This window comes from Homarus americanus, unplaced genomic scaffold, assembly GCF_018991925.1.
Source record: "Homarus americanus isolate GMGI-L3 unplaced genomic scaffold, GMGI_Hamer_2.0 scaffold36734, whole genome shotgun sequence".
Classification (NCBI taxonomy): domain Eukaryota; kingdom Metazoa; phylum Arthropoda; class Malacostraca; order Decapoda; family Nephropidae; genus Homarus; species Homarus americanus.
Genome location: NW_024733126.1, coordinates 12479135 through 12497510, shown reverse-complemented (window position 1 = coordinate 12497510; position 18376 = coordinate 12479135). Strand labels below are relative to the sequence as shown.

Sequence of the window (18376 nt, the reverse complement as noted above, 5' to 3'; positions counted from 1 at the left end):
GAGCCTCGAGCCTTTCATTACCTCCCACCCACACCAGCTCCTTCAGGTTCTGACCCACAAAAACTCGTCTTTTACGCCCTCCTCATTCCTCTGCCCCGTCCTACCCTCCCCTCCACCAACCCACCCAACCACCAACCTCCTCGGCTCTCTCACCCCCACTCATTTGTCAGTGGCATCGGGCTCCATCTAGGCAGCAAATGAGGGCATAATCCAGTCCCTTCAGTGGTAACGGGGATCCGCCGCGCCCGCCTGACGTTTACTGCCCCGTCAGTCAATTAGTTGGTCACCTCGGCGACCCGGAGACGTCAGCGAGCGATTAAGAAGTTCGTAGCCGCAGCGGCCTTTAAGAGACTCGGGTTACAGACGTCGAGGGCCAGGCGGAGGAGTCATGGTGGGCTGGTGTTTGTTCTGGCTGGCCACAGGGGCAGGGAGGTCCCGCAGACGGATGAAAGAGAGTTTCTCCGTGGATCTTGGGGTGAGGTCATGAGGGAATTCTTGAGGAGGGTTTTTGAGCTCAAGGGTGAGGCCTCGGGGCTTGTCGGGTGAATACACCGGTCCTTCAGGTGATCACTGGCAGCTGTGAGGTGTTTGTAGAGACCATAAAGAAGGTAGTAGAGCCTTCAGGGAGGATCAGAAGTCTTTATACAAGGATGTTTAGGTTGTAAAGAAGTTGCTGAAGACTCCTAAGTACGTCTAGAGTCTTTGTTGCGAATCTTGGACGAGTAGTACGAGGGCGTAAGTTTGACTCTGTAACTTTAAAGATGACGTGAAATGCTGTGCCTTAGTTTTGATGTATTTGTTGAAGAACTTAAAAGACCCGAGAGTTCAAGTTTAATATTTAATACCATCTTTTATTTTTTTAATCTGCCATTCTTGCCACTTTTCACTCTTTCAAAAACATCTTCAGGTTTTAAGTTATATTTCTTTCCATACTCGAATTTCGACTTGATCAGCTTTCATTTAAAAGTCCATTTGTATGTCTGTGTCAACTCGCGACTTCATTATCCGACTAACACCCAAACATCACCCTCACCTTCTCATTTTGACTTTAGTGTCCATGTAGCGTCAGAGAGCGAGCATGTCTGGCCGGGTGGTGGGACATGTTGACCCGTCTGCTACATGACACAGAGCAACTGCTGGTAAAGTATCCGCTAATTGCCCGTGTCAAACTGCACAACAGGAAACAGATACTCTTGAGCGTTGGTTCACGTCATCATTATTTACTAATTTCACGTTACTCTCCGTTATCCATGAGTATTAGTCCAATAACAGCTTAAGAATGGATGTACAACGAGAAGGATAGAATTTGATGAGATATATGAAGTTCAATCTTTTTGCTAATACACATTGACCTTTGTATTGTACATTCCTGGGAGTTCATGAATTGCTTGCCAGTGAGATGACAAAAGGCAGTGTTGTGATAGGTCATTGTTCCTTGGTACTATGTTAACTGTGGTCATCTTTGTATTGACACGTGTGTTACTCCCCTGACTACATTACAGTACCTACACAATTGTTAAGGATAATTCTGTTAATGGCTGCTTGTGTTTATCTCTTGGCCATGTAGCGATCAACCGAGTTTAATCTTTCGTTATTTACCATAAAAGTGTATAAACTTATGTGTTGTCAAATAAGCAATTATGTTAACGACTTAAAAGGTCCTAGTCATTTATTGTATGTATAATATCATAAATCATCAAGTTCCCACTTTTCGTGCAAATTAACTCGTTCCTCAGCGCAGGTGTGTTTTTATCACTTCTGATGGATAAGATAGAGATAATTTCCTATTGCATTCATTGCTGTAAATTAAATATTACTCACACATCTTCAGTCAATTTGTAATCATTGCTGCAGTAAATTAGTCTTATCTATAAACTATGTGTCAGTGGACTATACGAGAAACCCGCAATATTTAACCAACACTGAAAGACCACTAATTTGCCTGACTGATAAATCAGGTCACAGTGTATGTGTATTCACAAATCCTCTCAGATATTGCATTTCACTGACATCAGTTCATCCTGGCGTGTCCAGCACGGCTGGCACCGCGTGTGGTCAACGAGCCATCGGCAACTGGCACTTGTGATATCATTCTACATTACACGCCCTTACTGTGAGGCTCCCCTGTATTGGCGTTATTCTTCTTACCTCTCCCTCCTTCCCTCATTCTCTCCTTCTATATTTCCCTTTCTTCCTCCCTTCCTCCCTGCTTTCCTTCGACGCCATCTCTCTACATTTTCGTTATCATCACTACTAATTAAACTTACACCGTCTTCTTGGCTTTGCGTTTATAGGTATCTCCCTTTTTCTTTCCCCTTAAGTAGTTAAGTGTCATTATAAATTATTCACAAACTCTGATAATACATAAGAACACACGTGAAGTATAACACCTATCTCGTTACTTCTTTTGTAATAATGTAGACGAATAAATGATTCGTTAGAGAAGCCACAGGAGTGAAACACGGTTCGTCACGGCCGTAGACTAATGTTCAGCCACCCAGCGCCTCTCCCCGTGCCCTGAGTATATGACGACTACATGCTGAAGAAATATTACGTGTTTTGATGGCTACTGTTAGTCGACCCATAGTATCAGATTATCAACACCGCTTTTATGGTCTTTAATTATGAGGGAATTTCATGGGGAGGAAGGGAATAAGCTCTTATAGTTTATAATGTTTACCTATACTGTACTGCATATTCATGTAATACTTAAATGTATGACAGGGTAATTCATTATTTTTTTTTAGGTAAATATAAATACGTCTTCATTTAGGACTGACACATGATAGTTGTTTAGTTTTTCACAGTGTTATATCATGTGTGTCAACGTACAACTTTCTGAGACACTGATCTCCACCATAACAACAAACACGTGACTCTGACTGTGTCAAGAAGTTTATATGTTACTCTGTCGTATTTTCAGTCCTTCTCCTTCTCTGTGTATTGTGTTGTTTATTTAATCTCTTTCTTTCTTTTCCTTTTCTCAGACTTCTTTTACTCCCTCTTTCTCACATTTGTCTCCTCAACTTTCCCCCCTTCATTATCACGTCATTATACTCTTCCTATCCCTCCCCCTATTGCTCTATCTTTCTCCTTCTTCTACCTCCTCCTTTTCATGCATCACCTCTCGTCTACTTTCAATTTATCAGCCTACTTCTTTTGCGTCCTTTCTCTTCCCCTGCTCCTCTTTATTCCCCTCTCCTCCTCCTCCTCCTCCTCCTCCATACCACAACATTCTCTTGTCCATGTCCCGTTGCTCTTCCTCGGTGATGACGTGATCCCTATGAATGACGATTTCCACTACTCGAGTTACGCCAGCGAGGACCCTATCAAAGAGCATAATAACCTCTTATGATAAACTCCGACTGGTGTGGAGTCTAGTTTACTTTGCGGCTGCTGATCGACGGGGCAAGGAAGGAGTTTAAAGAGAGAAGGCCCAATTGATAACGATGGTTTACCTAATTCACCGTGACGATCGTTTTAATTGAGGGGAGGTTCATATCTAATTACGATGGATGGAATTTCAAAGTGATTTACCTTATGAGTTCTGTGGATAGGAGTTCAAGAGGTTTAACTTTATGATGGTTTAAGGAGGGGGATATTTTAAGTGTGATTGGCAGTTATACTCGTTGAATGGTCCAGTCTATGTTGTTGATATGGTGGTTCATCCTATGCGGTTAGAAGTCGTGTGAGGGTGATCGTATGTCAAGGGAAGGATATCTGTAAGGTGGGTGGGTTAAGGGGAAGAGTGTGGTCAGATATGGGGTACAGAGAAAAAAATGGAGACTTGTGTTAAATAAAGATAAGAGAGAGGATGTTGAGGGAGAGATATAAAGGGAAAAGATAGTTAGATAAGAGAGAAAGATAGAGGGAGATAGTGTTCAAATAATTGATAAAAAGATAGAAGAATTAAGAGAGACAGAAAGAGAGAACGAAAGGAAACGAGAGAAAGCATGTTAGAGAAAAACGTACACATTAAATTCCTGAAAGATAGGAGAAAGAATAACAAGGTAGACATAATAAAACATAATAAAGAAGATAATTAGAAGAAAATAATAATATGAAGGAGAGAGGCAGAGGGAAAGATGAGAGATTGTGTGCCAGATGAGAGAGGAAGATAAGGTCTGTCATGCAGATGAAGGAGGGTATCTGATAGTCCTGGGTAAGGCCGGAGCAGCTGATGTCACGACACCCTCCCTCCTTCCCTCCCTCCCCTCCCTCCAGTCATGCTCAGAGCCTGTTACACACACACACACACACACACACACACACACACACACACACACAATAAAGAGAAAGATACGGAGATTAAACACAACACAAACAAAAACAATGATGAAAGTGGGAGAAAGCAGAGAATAATAAACAGGGAACAATAAATAAACACATAGAAAATAGAAAAAATAAAGAAGTAGATTAAAACACAAGGATAAAGAATGAGAGAGATATACAAAACACATAGACAACATCATCATTAATAACATCATCACCTCAGAGCCCGAACAACATGGTCCTGTTTACTGTTAGAGTATCTCGCCTCTCTGCTCTGTTATCATCCACTATCTCTGTCTCTCTCTATTTCCTTTCTTTTTTCTTTTTCTCTCTGTTTCAAACCTTTCCGTTACATTAACATACATTCTCACATTTCATATTATTCTTTATACATATTTTCAATGTAATTTAATAGCTATATAACATTCATAATGAGTCATGTTTTCAATCAATCTTTCACGTGGTAGTAAAAAAGTTATGATTTCTATTTTCTTTGTGTTGCTCATATGTATAAGAAAATGTAATTATTCATTGAAATATTCTCATCGACTCTATTATGCCATTTTATCAACTTACTATCTTCAACTTCTTACCTCTTGCTTCTGTATAACGTGTCGAGCAGAAAGAGACAAGTGTCATGTTTATTATGTTGGACACTTGTGGACTACACGATATGATAACGATATGCTACTGCTCGTGTGTGTGTGTGTGTGTGTGTGTGTGTGTGTGTGTGTGTGTGTGTGTGTGTGTGTGTGTGTAAGAGAGGAGAGTATAAGAGTAAGATCGCTTGTGCTTTAAGGAATAAAAAATAATTACAAATGATGCAGAAAGGGAGCGATGCAGTATAACGATAAAAGTAGAGATGATTATAGAGGAAGGTAAGAGGAGATAACTACACTGTAAATATAATAAAAACCTGTATCAAAATATCTAATGTACGTGGATCGTATAATAGATACATGATAAACACTGAAACTTGAGGGATTTTTTCTTCTTATTCTTACGTTACCGGCACACCTGTATATGGCAGGTGTTCTAGTAAACTTTTTTTTAATCACCTCACATCCTTACCTCCCTCTCCCTCCCCCTACTTCCCTCCTTTCCCCCACCCTACCTCCCTCCCCCTCCCCCACCCTACCTCCCTCTCCTGGTACTGTAGCATCTGTGTCTAGTGTATGACGTCCATAATGATTAAACCAATTATATTTTACGATATATTCACTTCCTCTTCTCTTTCGAGTCTTGCACCGAGATCCTTGCTGTTAATCGAGTCTCTGTAATAAGAGTATTTTGGTGGATAATTATAACTTACTGAATCATTGGTAAGGATGGAAAATTATTAAGGTGCCAAATTGATGAATGGGGGGGAACCTTGGTGATGGATGGTGGTTGTGGGTGTTAGGTAGAAGCGGAGTTGTTTGATGGTGGTAGTTGTGAGAGGTGGGTGGTGGTGTTGTGTGGTAGTGGTGTATGTTGGTGTGGGGTGGTGGTGGTGTTGTGTGGTGGTGGTGTGAGGTGGTGATTTGTGTGGTTGGTGGTGTTATGGGGTGGTGGTGGTGTTGTGGGTTGGTGGTGGTTGTATTGTGTGGTGGTGGTGGTGATGCTGTAAGGTGGTGATGGTGTGTGTGGTGGTGATATTGTAAGCTGGTAATGCTCTGGGGTGGTAATACTTTGTTGAAGTGGTGGTGTGAAGTGGTAAAGGTGTGTTGTGGTGATAGTGTGTTGTGGTGATGGTGTTTACTATGTACAGGGTATATATATGTGTGCGTGTGTGAATGTCGGGGTCACTGCAGCCCTGGGCAGCTGGTATATATAACACCTGCACTCACACATGTTTTGCTTTACATATCAAAGACGACCATGTGCTTATGTGTGTGCGTGTGTGTGTGTGTGTGTATGTGTGTGTGTGTGTGTGTGTGTCCTTAACTTACAGCTCATTTATTAATTAATCTTTCCTATTTTTCATACTTACTCCACTGATCGTCAAATCCTATGTATGTAATAAATCTGCACTTGTAAGTAACTTTCATCTCTTTCTAGTATCATTCCACTTATCTACATGCTTCTTTCTTTCCTTCAGTCTTTCGTTCATCCCCGATTCTTCTCCTCACCTTTTTCTTTTTCATCTTTTTTCTTCAACTTCTCATTTACTTTTTACTTTCTTCTGTGTCCCCCTTTCAACTCCCCTCTCAAATTTCTCGGTTGTATTCTTTATTCTAATTTTCTTTCATCTTACTATTTATCACTGTCATCTCTCAGGCTCTCAATCTTCATTTTATTTATTCTTTTTAATCCCTCTTCCTCCTGATGACATTTGAGTTTCTTTCCTCACCTTCCATTAACCATTTCCACTCATTTTCTTTCATCTTCTCCCTCTCCCCCTTCTCTCCTTCCCCACACATTAAGTACATCTTCCCTTACCCTTACTACCCCTTCTCCCCCCACCTGCTTTACCTCTCCAAAGCGTTAAATTGAACCTCTTCTATTACTTTTTCCTTCCCTATCTTGCCATTTCCTCTCTTCCCTCTCCCCTTTCAACCAACATTCTTCTCCATCTCATTCAATTTACTTTCACTTTTCTCCCTCATGTTTTACTTATCCTCCTCTCTTGCTAATGTTCATGATATTTATACCTTCACGTTCATCAAAGGCAAATCTGAGCAGAAAGTATGTAAACAACAAGAACAATGAAATGAATATATATATATATTTATATACCTGTCGGCGATGCACATATATATTTACTGTAGGATTTATCCGATTAATTCATGATGATGTATACTACCATACATCAGCAGTGTGTACAGTAAGTGTCGTGTCGGTGTACGCCAAATGTCACTACACCGAGAGCTGCGGTGCCACCAAGACACAGGGGATCGCTTGAAGATTAGACACCCTAACTTATTTCACCTGATGAATAAGTATCCTAACGCTAACCTATCAATGACCTATCTTAACCAAATGTAACCTAAGTTAACTTTAAGCTAACCATACCAAGAATTACCTAACCAAACGTTAACCTAACCTAACGTAGCCTTACCTCAGCTAACCTAACCTAACCTAACTTAACCTGATTCTAACCCAACCAAACCTTATCTAACTTAATATAACCTAATCCCCAGCTAGGGTGTCTAATCTTCAGGTGACACGATGTAGGGAACAGAGGAGAGAAAAAAAAGTTTTTTGATAGTTAATCATTACGTCTATTTGTGAATATATTTATTTCCTTAGTGTCGGTATAATTTATGTACTCGATAATGTCGCCTCTGAAAATCGCTGGTGCAGACAGACTTAAGCCACAGACACTTGCACTAAGAATTAGGAGTTCAAAACAAATTTAAGGTTTGGTACGTCACAGGAGACAAATAGTGCACACTGCCTAACTGTCTTTCTCCCGGCTGTGGTCAGGGTAGCATTCCTGTCTCTGAATGCACTCACTTCTTTCATCATATCCGATACTCAGTCGAATGTTTGTTTACAGCCTTTGGCATCGCTCCTCAGCATCTACTGTACATGTACTACCCGAACCGATCGCTATCTTGACAGCAAGTTTTAGTGTTTGGCTACTAAAACTGGAGGGTTTAACTTAGTTTATATTTAGAGATGATCACAAGCACCTAGTGAACTCACGTCTCAGTATTTATTCGTTCCTCACATTCCATGTCTTTATTATTCTACCGTGTTTTCATTTCGCGTAAATTGTGTGACATGAGGAAAATGAATCATACTGTGTTTGGAGCCGTCCCAGTCGTCTAGAGTGTAAGATCAATACTAAATTTACGAAAATGTGTGTTCCAACATATTATACCCTTTCACCCTATTCTAATCAGTCTAAATTTAAGAAATATTGCAAAATATCTTGCAGATACTAATTTTATTTCCGCGTTCAGTCATATATCATTACCGGAGTTACCGGCAGCAGCGTTCTTGTCAGCACGGCGGTCGCCACAAGAACTGACCTGTTCACCAACGTTCTCTTGATGTCTTCCCATTCCCCCCAAACCCCCGCCTCCCACAGCGCCAACGTTGAAACTGAAGAGGTGAATTTCGTTCACTGCTGTAAACTGTATTCCTGTAACTCATTCTAGCGATGTTTTAAAAAAATTATATCTTATATAATGAATGGAACTGCAAACGTTTACTAAACTGTAAGAACACATTAAACAAATGTGTAGCTAAAAGTGTTTTATTTTGTGATATCACAATTATACCATTCACTCTAACACCAAACTGCACGAAACGCTATGGATTTTCCCAGAAGGATGGCGCGCAGCGGAGGAATACACAGGGGGCGGGCCTACGCATGCGCAGTCAGCAGCGGGGAACATGGCCGCCATAACTTCACTTTATGGTTTGTTTTGATAGCGCGATGTAGTAAAATCCACGCTCTCTACCATGTGCTCCAAAGGAATATCAGGGGTCCTCCCTCCATTCTCTCTCTTTAAGGTCAATGTCATCCACGAGCTCGGGACAATTTGAGTTTTATGGCCACTAATCCTGATGAGGGCGAGTGTTTTAGCACTAGATACGGCGCTCAACAGCCGCTGCAAATTGGCTGATTACTATCTTTATTGCTTGTTAAGTTACTCTTAAACACACACGTTAGCCGAGATTCGCACACTCTTCACACAGGTTTTATAGTCCAGGGGGAGGAGGAAGTGTTTTTTTTAGTAGCAGTAGTCGGGTACGGACCTTTCATCGCTATGGTGGTAATTGGTACTTTGACCACAATGAAGCGGAGTGGACTCATTTATATAGGGCGGCGAAGCGGGACTTGGGTTGATTATTTTTGGTACGTAGATGAATTAAATATTTTTATGAGGATAGTAATTAATTATGTTCTAAATGGAAAAATTCTGAGGAAATATTTTAATTGATACATATGAATAAAGGTTGATTATTCCTATTAAAATTATTTATTTGTTTTTTGACATTTATTTATTTACTTATTTATTTATTTAATATTTTTTTGCATGACAGAGAGTCGTTCATACTAGTAAGCGTTATCTGTCGTCTCAGGAAATCTTAACAAAGTTATGAATATTAATCTAGATCGACTTTGCTTATTTTCATCCTTATTTTTATTCGCGTGTTGAGAATAACATCTGCATTTACCATTACAACACAAAATACATTAAATAATTTTATGTTAATAATTTTTATTTCATGTATTTTACAATCGGCGAAATTTGAGGTCCTTCCGCATAGATCGAAGACCAAGTTGAGCCTCAATTTTGAAGCATATAATGTGCTATTTTGCTAAATTCTCCACATCTTTGACCTACTTCAAGACACCAACTTCCTTAACTCAAGATCTCCGAGGGAAAAATCTGGCATTTGTGACCGTGAAGTTTGTTTGAAGTTGGGAACCTCACCAACAGCGGGGTGTTTGCCGCAGGTCGGAGGCTGATGGGATTTCCCGCCGCCGCCTGCCGCTGTTGCCGCCGCTGCCATCACCATACCGGCGCCGCCTCTGACGTCACACCAACCTGCTGCGAGTAGGCCATTTCCCAAACCGCAAATTCCGCAGTTTGGTGACTTGCGTGATCCATCCCTAAGCCTAAACCAACCAGAAAGGCCTTGTTATACCTCACCAACAACACCCGTTTATACACTACACCCTCCAACACCCACCAACAACACCATCATCCACCCTGGCGGTTACACAAATACTTCCTCTTACGTGAATATGAACAATTCTCACTGGTGTTAAGGTTTATAAACATACCCGATGAACAGGACTATGAACTCGATTAGCCGGAGGATAAATACTACGTTCAAATTGCCTTTGACAACTGACAATGAGTACGACTGTAAATTGTGAGAGTCAGGCCGGGATAATGGAGTTGAAAAATATATCATTCCTTATTGGTGGAGCTGAATTTTCATAACAATGGATGGTATACTCGCCTTCTTGCTCATTGTCTCATTTTCTGTGTTGTTGATAATCGTTATAACGTTAAGCTTATTATTGTTATATTAAACGTCGCGAGTATAGCACTGCTCTATATTTTCCTATCAAGATTATTTTGCTGGTAATACGACAGAGACGTTGTGTTGCTGTAGTATGAGTATATTAAAGTATGTATACACTACAGCTAATGAAAGTTGTTATTGAATTAAAATATATTCAAGTTTGCTTTAATTTGTATATGTCAAGTGTAATTATAGCAGATGAAATTGTTTTACGATTTATTAATATATCCGTAATATACTATGAGGAGCTAACATGATCTGGAATAGAAACACCGCCTTTGATTTTTTCGATATATTTTTGGAGAAATAAGATTTAAACCTTTCATTCTCAAAAGCATATTTTTTCAGCCTTAGAAAGGAAGTTGATATTAAGCGATAAATCACTGACGGAGGATGTGGCAGCGAAAAACTGTGAACCAACCATCAGAAAGGGAGTCTAATATGCCAATACTTCTCAGTGGAATATGAAATTCATGATTAAAATTATTTCATTAAGACATTCAGAAGACCATTGTTAACAACAAGCGTACAGAAAAAAATACCTGACCAGTAATTCAATTCAGTTTAGTTTAGCCTTAAATGTAACATAACTCAACACTGTTTTGAACCTGTTTAACTTCATCATATTTATTATTTAATGCTAAATTTTGTTTGATTAAATATTATCATTAACTTTAACTATATTCAAGGTTATAAAATAAAATCATACACATGTAGCATATATATATATATATATATATATATATATATATATATATATATATATATATATATATATATATATATATATATATATATATATATATATATATATATATATATATATATATATATATATAAGCAGTGGTAGCGTTTAGGTGTTTCTGGAAGGAGGTGAGGCAGACAGAGAGATTAATACCATACTAGATATATCGTCTTTCCCTCTCCCGCCGTCAGCTAGGGCGAGATGTATCGCTGGGTCGCCCGCCGCTGTTCTCAAAGGCTATTGAAAGAAAACTTGAACCTAAAAAGATTATAAGTGTTTTTTTATGTGGAGGAGAGAGAAGGGGAGAGAAGGATGGCAGTAAGAAGAGAGTAAAGGGGGATAGGAATGGGGATAACATACGATGAGAAACAATTGATGATATATAAAAAAATAAACTAAAATTCAAGAATCGAGTGAATTAAATGTACGAAAATAATTAAGGTGTAAATTGATAAAATAAAACACTAACACAAGGAAAGAAAATATATTGAGGTCACTTATTACTTGACCACTATGACCATCCATTGTGTGAGGAAACTATTGATCACATATTGTCGTAGCTGTTACCGCTGGAACAAGCTCTCCAGATGTAGGTATTAGGGTCTATAGATACTATTACTTCCCCCTTGGTTATTTCCCCCTCCCTCCCCGCCAAATACACCGAACATTGTGGAAGTTTATTGATTTAGTGAGCGTGGTGACCGAGTGGCCATTTATATGAAGTTTGAGTGTAGTTATCAGTATCGTAAATTCCCAACAGGAGTCAGAATCATATAGTGTTTTTCTGTTGTCGTAAAAGAACACAATCAAACACAGTTTTTGTTTTAACATCATCCAGACAGCAGAGATCGATACAGCCAATCATAAATCCGTTAAAATTGACAGAAAACAAATTATTGTCCTTGGAAATGAATAACAATAATAATAAAACGTTTTAAGGTGGGCTGCAAAGTCCCATAGAGTTTAGTGTAACATTTGTTTATGGGTCCCGTTTACCAAGGTGCCCGTCCGCCCGCCGTAGACCATTGCTTCCGTTCCTCGATCACAACATTACCACCTTTCATTTCGACTAAAAACTGAACCATAAAATTATAGCTTTGACCTGAGTTGTATATTCAAGTTTTTACGCGATTGTCTGCCGTTGATGGAAGAATTTTATTGTTTTTGCAATGGACACGTTAATTATATTCTGTATTTTCATTAACTATTTTTTTCCTCTGCTATTCTTCTTGTACGTTCATTGTAAATATCTAGCAGGTGTCTCTCTCTATTTTCTAATATTTATACCTTCAAAAACAAACCAATAATATCATGTCTCATACCTCACGTTATTATTACCCATTTTTTTTCCATCACTTCATTTAACTTTATTGTGTTGGGATTCACATCGGTGCGGCAGACCTATATTTTCCAAGACTTTTGCTCTCATGTTGTTAAGAATTTGTTACATTGTATGACTTCGTTACTCGCTATTATTACCATCAAAATATTTCTTGATAATACCGTACTGTATATGAAAATCGAGATTGCTAGTCCCGCCGCGGCATATAAAATAAGTCGCTGTCTTATGTTAGCTGAAACGTATAATCGTCATTGTGTTTTACAAAAAGTTCGTGCCACTTCTGGATCCACAACCTAAGAGACGAGACCACATGACTGTAAGGTGGAAAGTAATGTCTTCTCTTAACTTTATAAATCAGTTTTCTTAGTAATGAATGTTAAAGATAAATATGATAACAAAAAAATACATATATACGTATTTCTTAAACCTTAAATACACCGAAATATCTTCATGTCATATTATTTTGTATTTTTGTCCATTGTAATGGTAAGGTTATCGTTATAAATGATATACCTTTACGGCTACTGTGGTGATACTGACGGAGTTTAATTTTGTTTTTCTTCTTTCGTCCTCAGATTATTGTCTTGTACGGAACACATTGAATTTGTTTTGCATATTCTCAATCTAATTTACGTATTGTGTCCAGTTGGTATTTCTTCATTTCAGTAAAATTAATTCTGAATACTAAAACATAATGCATCATTGTTTTTTCACTTACAAAAGTTATATGAAATTTATAATTCCTTCCTTTTCCATTTTGTATCGTTTTTATTAGGTTTTCCTTATTAAAATATTCATCTTACCTTAATGATTTTAACCTAATTTTCATAATATTATGCCACTACCTAAATTTATCGTTATTATTTGTTCCAATGAAATCTGTTATTACGTTAGTGATTCATTTTCTAAAATTATCTATGTTATCAGCTTGTCTTAGTATTTTTCTTCACACATGAGGTTCGATTTAATTTTTAATCCTCGTGTACTTTATATTCACAGGCTGTTACAATATGATGCCACAGTTCACGATATGATTTCCAAATGTTCGGCAAACTAGTCATGTATTATTCCAGTTGTCATTCCCGTTGTATTTCACACTGAGACTGTAAGTGAACAGAGAGAGACAGAGAGAGAAAGAGACTGAATGAGAGAAAGGGAGACAGAGTAAGAAGGATAAAGAAACTAAGAGAGAAAGTAAGAGAGAGAAAGAAAGAGAAAAAGAGAAAGAGAGAAAGAGAGAGAGAGGGGATAAGAGGGACAGAGCGAGAGGAAGAGAGACAGGAAGAGAGGAAGAGAGAGAGAGTAAGCTCAAGTGTTTATTGGGTCACCTAGACATTCATCTCCCTCCGCTTCACATCCCACCAAATATATCAACGTGAACGCCAGCATCCCACGTATACATATATTCTTATTTTGGCCAGGGGGGGAGGGAGGGGTGTATATCGGCCTCGCTTGGGGGTACAGAAGGTATATACTCTGCGTAAACAAGTTCTACTATGCATCACCCGACGACCTATCTTATTGACGGCCTCGGTGCTCGCTGATGTCATGCCCCCTCTACTTGTTTGTGGTCTATGAGTTTTTTTTTCCTCCTTCTTCGTCTTCTGTGTTGTGTGACGAAATATTTCCTAGTTGGTACTTAACCTTGTTTACGAGTGGACGATAATTCTCTTCGATTATAGATATAACCGTTGGTCTTTGGTCTTATTTCACACGTGTTTGTGGGATTGTTTTTTGTTTTCTTTAGTATAAGTGATCATGATTGATGTATAAATTTCCTTTTGTTTCCTTAGATTGATGTGTTCTGAACTTTTACTCTGATTATGGAGTGATTTTTATTTTCATTTCAAAGATTGATGATTTCTCTTGATGGTGAAATTATCGGAGTAGATATTATGTTCTTCTTGGAGTTTTTTATTTTATTTTATGAATGATGATGTGTGACTTGAGATACACTTCGACTCCCGTTGTTTCCAGATGATAGTAGTTGTAGTAGTAGTAGTAGTAGTAGTAGTAATAGTAGTAGTAGTAGCAGCAGCAGCAGCAGCAGCATGTTCTCTCTCTCTCTCTCTCTTTGATTTTATGTCTCTCCCTCTTGTCTTTCTTTCTGGCAATTTTCTCTCTAACTCTCATATTCTTATCCTACTCATTTTCTGTCAGTCTATTCTCAAGTTCTCTATCTTTCAATTTCTGCCTTCCTCTCACTTTCTTTGTATATTCTCAAGTTATGTCTCTTATTTTCTGTCACTCTTATTCTCTCTCATCCCTCTTCCTTCCTTCTTCCTTCCTCTCTCACTCAACCCTCTCTACCTTCCCCTCTCAAGTATCAGGTACTTTGAGGGGTTCCATTTTTCCCACAGGATTTCGATATTAATTGCCCTCTGTTTACATACGAAGAGAGAGAGAGAGAGAGAGAGAGAGAGAGAGAGAGAGAGAGAGAGACCAGACGCCATCCCTTAACACTAGCCCTTAGAGGGGGAAATTTACACAAGATCCATCCAACAATTCCATTTCGTTGAGAAAACACCTCATACATCTCTGGCTGTCAGTTGGCCATACGACTCACATACATTTTCTTGACCCAGAGAAAAAAGGGGGTATGTGGGAGCCAGGGGGGAGAGGATGTGAAGGTAAAAAAAAAAAAAAAAAAGGAATGGAAAAAAATCAAGGAAAAAAGGAGATTAAACAAGGGGGTGTAAGGAGGTTGGGAGTTGGGGGGGCGGGTTAAGGTGGGGTGAAGGTTTAAAAAAAAGTTAAACGGAAATTAAGAAAAAAAAACGCAGAATAAAAATGTCTAAGACGAAGTGGGAAGGAAATAGTGATTATGGGAAAAGAATTTATGTTCATGTTGTTTTTATTTTCATTTTACCTCATTGAAATGTTGAAATATTTATAGGTGTATTATTATTTGTACTATTGTTATATTATCATTATCGTTTATACTATTTTTATTACCAATTATTATTATTATTATTATTATTATTATTATTGTTATTATTATTATTATTATTATTATTATTATTATTATTATTATTATTATTATTATTATTATTATTATTATTTTCTTCTTATTATTATTATTGATATAAATAATATTATCTCCCATTATCAATATATTATTACTGTCTGAAATACGGAAACAATTGTTATAGAGCGTTGCTAATGAATGTAATACGTTGATAACTGCTGTTGATAATTGCTGCAATACGATAATAATTCATGGAATACGTTGATAATTATTTCTCATCAGCGTGTAAATAATCATTCAGACATAAGTCATTTCTGTTCCCATCCCTAATCATCATTACCTGAGTTTACCTGGTTATTGTTTGAACATTTTTTAAGGTATGGGGGCAGAGTAGCGTGGAAGAGGGGAGGAAGAAGAAGATCAAGAAAGGGGAGGAAGAAGAAGATCAGGAACAGGGGAGGAAGAAGAAGATCAGGAAGAGAAGAGAAGGAAGAAGATTAGGAAGAGGGGAGGAGGTAGATCAAGATGTGGAGAGGGGAGGAGGAAGATCAGGATGTGGAGAGGGGAGGAGGAAGATTAGGATGTGGAGAGAGGAGGAGGAAGATCAGGATGTGGAGAGGAAGTGCAAAATCAGGAAGAGGGGGAGAGGGGGAGAGGGGGAAGTTTGTGAGGCTTGTGGGTTAGGGAAGTTGTGATAGATGGTGGTGGTTGTGTTGATAGGTAGTGATGAGTTGTGTGGTAGGTGGTGATGTATTTTAGAGGTGGTGGTTAGTGTTGGTGATGCATGCTAAAAGTGATGGTGGTGGTAGTAGTAGTAGTAGTAGTAGATGGTGGTGATGTATGCTCGTAGTGGTGGTAGTAGTAGTAGAAGAGAGTGATGTCAGGGTAGAACCGACCCGCCTTCCATTGGACGGTGAGAATTTCCAACATAGGACTTCAAACACATCCAACGAAGCCCATGTTGACGTCAGTGCTCGAGGATTCTGGACGCATGGACAGCGTACCTTCTTCGACATCAGGATTTTTGATCCCATGGCCGCATGTCACCGTAACTTAGCTTTTGATGCTGCACACAGGAGGAACGCGAACGACAAGATAAGGGCATACGGGGAGAGAATTCAGAACGTTGATCAAGGCAACTTCACTCCTCTGGTGTTCACAACCTCTGGTGGGATGGGACCAAGTGTAAGATGCTTCTACGCCAGACTCGCGGAGGTGCTATCCGAACAGACGCAGCAGCCCAGAAGTTATGTTACAGCCTGGATGAGATGTCGACTGTGTCTATTGGGGGAGGATGGAGGTAGTGATGTATGCTAGTAAAGGAGGTGTTAGTAGTAGTAGAAGAGAGTGATGTATGCTAGTAAAGGAGGTGGTAGTAGTAGTAGAAGAGAGTGATGTATGCTAGTAAAGGAGGTGGTAGTAGTAGTAGAAGAGAGTGATGTATGCTAGTAAAGGAGGTGGTAGTAGTAGTAAAAGAGAGTGATGTATGCTAGTAAAGGAGGTGGTAGTAGTAGTAGAAGAGAGTGATGTATGCTAGTAAAGGAGGTGGTAGTAGTAGAAGAAGAGAGTGATGAATGCTAGTAGTGGTGGTGGTAGTAGTAGTAGAAGGTGGTGATGTATGCTAGTAATGGTAGTGGTAGTAATTATTGATATACGTTACCTGTGGTGGTGGTAGATGGTAATGATGGTGTTGGTTGTAGTAGATGATGGTGATAAGGACTGACGATAATACTAATAGTAGAGGTAGATAAGAATGGTGGTTTTTGTGGTAGATAATAATGATACTGGTTGTAGTAGATGTTAGTGGTGTTTGTGGTAGACGATAGTGAAGCGTGGTGTTTATTAGTTGTTAGGTCTTGATAATTGGTTCTTGTATACTGTCTGTCTGTTTATCCATTCATCTGTTTATCTGATTCGTAAATGTCATTCCCTCTTCCCTCCTTTTAGATAATAATATTGATTCACCACTACGAGTGTAGTTTATACATATTTACATATTCATATATTATCCCACTAGGGTAAGAGACTGAGCCTGGGGCACGAAGGCTCTGAAGTTCCTGAATGAACTGGCCTCCAAACTTATTGAAATAACCAGACAACAGGATGACCCAGAGAGGGAATGTTTACTGTATACTGTACTGGGCTCTCGTCTCTCACCTGAGGAGGTCGGGAGAGTCTTAGAAATGTTTTACCTATACGTATATTTACTGTAGATTAGAATAAGTAAAAAAAAATATAAATAAAAAAAGAAAAAAGAAAGGGGTGGTAGGAGAAGAAAATATTTCTTCACAGTTCACGAAAAAATATCCTAATTTTTCGTGAACGGTTCTTATTTTCTTCTCTGAGGCGAAGGGTCTCCTAACACATCAAATTAGAGGTGGTACCCCTATAAATAAATAAATATATATATATATATATATATATATATATATATATATATATATATATATATATATATATATATATATATATATATATATATATATATATATATATATATATATATATATATATATATATATATATATATATATATATATATATATATATAAGATGTTAATGATATAGCTTTACGCCCTCATGAAACACATAACATAACCTAAAGACAACAGCTATAGTTTATGTGTGTGCGTAACCCATATTTAATGCTGCAGGTTGTAGACTGGAATATAAATATAAGTTATCCCGGTCCCAAGTCGAGTATCCTGCTCATGTAAGCAAGGAGAGAACTAATTGTGCATAATATATGGGATTCTTTCGTCCGTGCAGGACTGTACTCCCACATACAATATATCTTAATGCATAACCTTCAAAAAAAAAAATTTCATCCTTGAAATTTAAGAACACGCTAGAGGCTGCTATTTCTTTAGTGTTCTCTTTGTAAAATATAAATTCGACAGGAACAAGTTATTTTGATGAAGGTCCAGTAATTATAGTTTATAGACGATTTATTTTCTGTTGTGTGATGTTTCATAACAATCCAGTACATAAATAATGAGAGCGGAACTTCAACTGAGTATATTATCTATGTGAGGAAATATAGTAATTGGCTCCTCCTCCAACTAATATATGA

At 38.3% G+C, this 18376-nt stretch overlaps 1 protein-coding gene across 1 annotated transcript in view; it reads left to right on the top strand.

Moving 5' to 3' along the window:
• LOC121869371 (homeobox protein abdominal-A homolog) overlaps positions 1 to 15789 on the top strand; it is a 33196-nt gene extending 17407 nt beyond the window's left edge. The window contains exon 3 of the mRNA XM_042370708.1: positions 15681 to 15789. The gene's annotated coding sequence lies outside the window, so the exon portion shown is untranslated. The remainder of the gene's footprint in view (positions 1 to 15680) is intronic.
• Positions 15790 to 18376: the final 2587 nt, after the last annotated feature.